The sequence below is a fragment of the Etheostoma spectabile genome, chromosome 20 (assembly GCF_008692095.1).
Source record: "Etheostoma spectabile isolate EspeVRDwgs_2016 chromosome 20, UIUC_Espe_1.0, whole genome shotgun sequence".
Classification (NCBI taxonomy): Eukaryota; Metazoa; Chordata; class Actinopteri; order Perciformes; family Percidae; genus Etheostoma; species Etheostoma spectabile.
In genome coordinates this window covers 18,568,285-18,575,314 of record NC_045752.1, presented here as the reverse complement: position 1 = coordinate 18,575,314, position 7,030 = coordinate 18,568,285, and the positions used below count along the sequence as shown (strand labels likewise).

Genomic DNA, 7,030 nt, shown 5'->3' with positions numbered 1-7,030 from the left:
GCCTGAAATACACACACACACACACACACACATGCTCAGGACCTATACATGCACAAACCGAGAGATATAAGAGTGAGTGGGCTCCCGCTGCTGGACCAGCACCCTGAGTGGTTGGGGTGTACAGTGCCTTGCTCAAGAGCACCTAGCAATACCCAGGAGGTGAAGTGGCATCTTTCCAGCTACCAATCCACACTATGTACTTTGGTCCATACAGGGACTTGAACCTCCGTCTGTTCCCAACCCAACTCCCTACGGACTGAACTATTGCCACCCCAACGTTACAATGTGTTTTTCCACCCAGCCAAGAGAGGAACCAAGAGAGCGACAGCGACCATGGAGAACAATCTGTCAAGCTCACAGAGAGATGGACCCACAATCACAAGTCAGCGGAAACGCTCAAAAGTTGACACAATGGAACAGACGTTCTCGCGCTGGGGTAAGAGGAAGACTGAACTTAAGTACACAAGACGGGGGAGACAATGAGACACAGGTGCAACACATTAGGGCGAGGACAGGTAGTCACATGGGTGGGAAAACCTACAACAGGAAGTTAAACAAGAATGAGAACTTTCAAAATAAAAAAGGAAACAGAAAGCATGGAGCTTGATAGCTGATAACTTGGTAGCCTGAGATGGAGAGCCTTTTTCCTTCTTCAACCAGTCCCAGAAACTGAAGGAACTCACGGATTTGTCCAGTAGATTAATCTAAAAAAAACCATTATGAACGCAGTAACAATCCACCTACGGTCTTGCTACAGACCGTTGAGAAAGACGGGATAAAAACAGGTTCAGAGCAATGATTAAAATATTGGATTTACGTTGTTTTTCCTCGCTGAAATACGTCTACCAACAATTATTCAAACATGAAAGGAGGCTGACAGCGCAGCTACGTACGTTCAGTCACCCACTTTTCTAATACAACCTAACTTACCTGGGGCCAAGGTAGTGTTTATACAACTATGTTGTATTGAATTGGAAACAGTGTTGTTTGTATGTGTATTCATTTGATTTCATTCATTGATTTAAAATAAACCATCCGGGCAAGCTAGCAGCAGTCAAGGAAGCTTACAGGCAACATGAAACTTCAAGATCAAGATGTCTGATGACTAAAGTCTTTTATCTTGGTAAAACATTTAGGTGAAACCATCAAAATCTTAAAGCATAGCGGAAAACTGAATAAAATGTTGATTTCTGTTGACAAACCCAACAAGCTCTCTGTCTCAGTCAGTCCTTTCTCAGATAAGGGGATCGGTCACAGGCCACTACACCACAGCCTTGTTAAAGGGCACACGGAATGTGAGCCTGGCATTTATTCACACGGCCAGCGACCTTGCTAGACATACAGGAGTCCGTAGATCAGAGAGAAAGAGAGAGAGAGAGAGACCAGCGTCAAACACACTTTAAGGATGATGTTGACTTTTCTCACACAGAAGGCACACACACGGCACACAGTCAAATCCATGCGTACAGATTCAATTGAGGAAGTAGGTTCACACACACGCACACAGATGCCCACACACAGATGTCCACAGGCACAGAATAACTAGCAAACATACGAAGCACACAGTCACCCATACGCATGCATGCAGATATGTACATGATAGGTAAACTGGTAAAAGGTGACAGAAACACCCCCCCACACACACACATACACACAGTCCTTTCACCTGCATGCCAACAGTTGTTTGATCAGAGCTGTTTTGATGCTCTCCATGCATGTGTGCTCCAGCGGAAAGCCCAAAGACGAACAGAGGAACGTCTCAAAGCCCACAGGCTGGAAGAAAGAGAGAGCTGACAGTGACGGAAAAACACCCAGATGGTAGCTTCAATCTACCATGGGATCACATGTACAGAATTAGATCTGGAAATCGCTGGCAGTAAGAAATGATGTCACCATGTCGATAACAAGACATATCTATAAGCGTGTGTTGTTTTCCTTTAGCGAATGACTAATTGTACATGTACTTTGTGTGTGTGTGTGTGTGTGTGGTCCTTAATCACAACAGTCTAAATCGGTGAAAGTCCGATTTCATTGGCAGTCACTTTTAACACTGATACTTTTTTTTGTGGTATAAAGGCTATCTGATGATGCTGAAGACGTTAGAGACAATTTAAGATGTCTTGCTAACACCTGTCTCCTCAGTTTGTTTAAGCCTGTCACCACTGCACAGAATCAAAACAAGGCCAGGCCAGGCAAGCCTCCGTCAGCTGGAACACTAAGTGGCAGCATACCGCCAATTAGTAAATGGGATGGTTCCAGTCCTCGATTGTGATTGGCTAAGCTGCTTTTGAAACGGTTGAAAAATAACCAAACTGATGTCATGAAATGGCGCATGTATGACATGCCAGTTCGTATGCCATTATTGGCGTGTTATCAAGAGGCATACTCTCTTTTTAGCGTGTTAATCAATGCTCTTTGACCTCCATTGAGTTATCTTGCTATAGCATGTGTATTTACGCCATAGCCATTAGTATGAAAGGTCAAAAATCTGCATGGGGGGGGTTGCTGCTCAGGGTTGTGGATGGGTAAAACACAGGACTTTCACCCAGGAGACCAGGGATCGTGTCCCGCGTGTCACGTGTCCAAAACTCAACCGTCACTTTCTTCTTGCGATAACACGACAATTGGCGTGTACGTTTACATCCGCTGTATGCAACGTATACATACATACATACATACATACATACATACATACATACATACATACACGGATATCTCAAAAGCAAATGCTTATTTTTGAAAATATGTTTGTATCTCTTTTCTGTGTTGTAGTTTATAGACGGGCCCTTACCTTTCTAACTGCCGTATCAACACAGGAACTAAACAGAGGTGAATTATCACAACTTTCATGCATTTCTTCACATCTACTGCAGTCAGATTTACTGTGTTCACTCGGGAGGAATCACTGCGCATGGGTAGGCACCTTTAATGACATTTTGAATATGTTAAGAGGCTAAAAACACATTTAAAACTTGCCCTGTTTAAGCCTGTTGGGTGCTAACTCTAGCAGGAGGCTAACTCTGTGTAGGCAGCACCGATTGGTTTAGTTTTTCTCCCTACTGACAGAACTCCAAATCCTAAACAATAGAACTATGTGTTGGAATCGACCGGAATTCTCCTTTTAAGGGGACTGGTGTTTTAACCCAAATCAGGTGTCTATAGTTGATTATTATTGAGACATTAGACATGTTTTCAGGTCTTTGACTTTTCTCAAACTTGGGCGTGTTCCAGCTGTTTTGTGACCCTGCATTTAGTACAGGATTTCTTTACTGAAGTTTTGAGCCATTGCTGTTTTTACGGTGCAAACATGCTTACTGAGGGTTGAATGTGGAAATTTTACAAGATACTTTGTTTTGTTTTTCTTTTGTTATCTTTGCACTGTACCTCAAAAATCAAACTGTGTGATTAAAACAGTGAAATCCTACAAGACAACACAATTTCCCACCATGGTGGAATTGTTTTTGTCTCCAAATTACAAACACAGAACTATTGATTTGTTCACATCAATTCATCATTTCTTTACACAATGCACAATTAACAACACCTAACGTTTGAGAAAAGGTTGCAAATCTTTATTTTATCTATTTGCAATTCTATTTGCAAAAAAAGTTTGTTTTAGACATCTTTTTCTTTGTCATTCTTAATATGTTCATGAAAATATAGATTTACAGTGTTTCCCACAGATTAGAAAGCAATTTGTGGCGCAGGGGGAGCACCATGCACTCATTTGCATATTTGTGACATCACTACCCAATCATTTGCATAAAGGTTAGTGGTTGTGTCAGCAAGGTAGATAGAAAGAAATATAAATATTTAGCCAAATAATCACAAATTCAATACAGGAATTTATTTTACCTTTTATAATTATTACTTTGTTAGAATGACAGAGAGATTGAGGAGAGCAGGGAAAGGAAATGCAGCTGAACGAATGCGTTTTTTAAATAGTTTTACAAAAAAAATAAAAACAAAACGCAATGTGTGGCGCACCGCCACAGATTAGTCTGTGTAGGAAATACTGATTTATATTATTTGAAGGTGTTTATATTATTTGAAGGTGTTTTAGTTTGGGTTTTGAGGCATTTTATCAGCAGCTCCAGTAGACACAAGGCTTCGGTGATGGAACAAATGACGCAGGCCTTGTATTGTATTCCCACAAGATGAATAGATGTTGCCATTTTGACCACGTGTGGTTCCGCACCCCAGGCCTACTGTTGATCTATGGGCTAATGCTTTCACTTATCTCTCCCCTCAGATCACAGACATGGAGGGAAATAATCCCTGGTGGGGGTGTTCAAACTCCTACAGATGCGCACACACCCGTAGCCACACACACACACACACACACACACACACACACACACACACAACCACGGAAGGTATAACACATGAAATGGTACAGTCAGATCGACAGACAGGTGCATGAGTCAAGCACAGATGCTCATATACTTTTCGGATACATTTAAAACAGGTGTGTGTGTGTGTGTTTGTGTGTGTGTGTGTGTGTGTGTGTGTGTGTGTGTGTGTGCGCGCTTTAGCAGACAAAATACACTTAATGAAAATGTTTAATGCGCACACATTGCATGTTATGACCTCTCCCTTTATACACACACACACATACCCTAGAGATCGACCGATATTATTCAACCGATATTATATCGACCAATTATTATTAGTTAATGAAAACGATACCTGATATTTGGAACCAAAATGCCTTTTGGAAAGTTACAAACTCCAACATAAAGGTTTGTTCAAATGCTTTCAGCAATTATTAAGTAAATGAGAAACTTTCAACATAACACACAATAAAAGATGTTCACAGATGTACAGATAACTTGCAAACTGCCAAAAACCAGCCCAATAATTGGCTAGGGCTGATAATCGTTCTATCCCTAACACACACACACGTACAGAAATGTATGCATGCATATTTGGACGCATGTTTGTAGATTGATGAACAACAGCAAACACACTTATACAATACAAGAGCCCTGTTTACATAATGGTACGTACTGATGCACTTGAGCTTCATTATACAGGAGGCTTTGGTTGATAACCGAGCTATCGTTCCTGTCCATTGATCTTAAAGGGCCTGTGCATTCAGCATACCAATCCTGCTGTAGTGATGCTAAAGGTTGTTTAAGGACAACACTGGCAAGGTTTTATTTATGGGGGTTAAGTCCCCTGGTTCACCGAAACTGCATAGTTAAACTGTGGGTGAACACAAATTCCGACATCATATTTTCCTGAGATTAGTATCAAGTTTTTTTTTTTTTGCATCAGTGCATTTTTGAATGTTAGATTACCTGTTGTGCTGAGTGGCACTATTGCATTTGAAGTAGCTTTTTTTGTTGCCAATTCCATTACAACAAAAACAAGGGCTCTTCTTTGCATGGATTGTGCATTTTGAAGATGTAGATGTCTTTAAATAGTACGTGCAAAATGGTGGTTTGAATGAGAAAACAATTCATATATTTTGAACAATGTAATTTAATGCCTTTTATTTTAAAGCAATGAAAAGTGATGCACAGTTTAGTCCACATTGGCTGCTGTTATGCTGAGTATCTGAAGTTTGGAAATAGTGACCTCAGTATTGGGACTTAATACATGTACAAAATTCCATGACAGAAAGCTGGTGAGTGGATCTGTACTGGTCTACTGCTACTATCGGCTCATTCGAGATAAACCGCTCCTCGCCTGTGAAGTGGACGAGAGCAGGCAGCAGCAGCCGGGGGGGCGGTGACAATAAGCTGCGGTAAAGTCGGACAGTTTCAAGCCGTATTCAGCAGCCTTCAGGCTGAACAAGAAGTTACAGAAACACTGTGGTGCGATTCCGATGAGGCCTTCACGATTCAGGGAATAACATGAATCACGATTGTTTTGCTTAGAATTGAGATCATTTTTTTTGACCATGACAAAACAAAACAAATTGGCAGTACCAAACATAGATTTTTTTTGGCACCTATACTGTAGCACATTGCGCATCATCAAGCCTGTAAACATAGAGGCTGAAGAGAAGGGAGAGCAGTGGAGCGCTTTAACACCAATTTTATACAGTCTTTTATACAGTCTATGTTTAAAACTCATAGAAGAAAGTAGTAGTGTTTGTGTTGCAGTTTGCTCGTAAAATTAAATGAGAAAAAAAAAATTCACATTTGTTGCTGGCCTTAACGAAATGCTGACATTAGGGGTGTGTGTGTGTGTGTGTCTGTGTGTCTGTGTCTGTGTCTCTCTCTTGAAGATGTATTGTTTTTCCTTTTTTTCAAGGCATGTACACACCCACACAAATACATAGAAAAATACAAAAACATTATCTCACACAAAAATCCACCGTTCATTCACATGCAGAAACACACTAATGCACACACAGAGAGCAGGGCCGACCACAGACGGCAGTGCTCTGCCAAATGATGGGGTCCTGAGAGGCACTGGCTGGGACCTTGGCTGCCCTTGAGTGTGCCTGACTCCAGCTGGGCATCCATTAGAGGGCTCCACAACAGACGCCAGCCTCTGCTGAGAGCCAAGGGTCGGATACCACACACACACACACACACACACACACACACACACACACACACACACACACACACACACACACACACACACACACACACACACACACACACGCACGCCTGCACATGTGCCACATGCATGCACACACAGACATACAAAGTAGCACACACATCCACACACATGTTAGGTATAGACAGCATGTGTGCATCTAAACGTGGTTGTGAATGCATTTCATAAACAAACACACAAATACACTGTGTGTGTGTGTGTGTGTGTGTGTATTTACCAGTGCGTGCATGATGGAAAGTGACGAGTAGGGAGCGAGGGACGGGAGGTGTTATCAGTGATTTGGAACCTAAGCTTAAATGCTTAAATTGAACAGGTGTTGGGATGGGATCTTAAAATGTGTCATTTGTGCAACTCAGACTGCTGAAGCCTCAGAATAACTTCAGATAAACTGTGCAGGTTTCATGTGTTTTTACACAGAACGCGGACTGTGAATTTTCCCCAATCACCCCCC

General features: G+C 41.7%; 1 long non-coding RNA gene across 1 annotated transcript in view; it reads right to left on the bottom strand.

Moving 5' to 3' along the window:
- The window catches only part of LOC116669973 (uncharacterized), a 14,508-nt gene extending 12,080 nt beyond the window's left edge, over positions 1-2,428 (bottom strand). The window contains exon 1 of the long non-coding RNA XR_004326920.1: positions 2,309-2,428. This is a non-coding gene — a long non-coding RNA (uncharacterized LOC116669973). The remainder of the gene's footprint in view (positions 1-2,308) is intronic.
- Between the last annotated feature and the right edge of the window lie 4,602 nt (positions 2,429-7,030).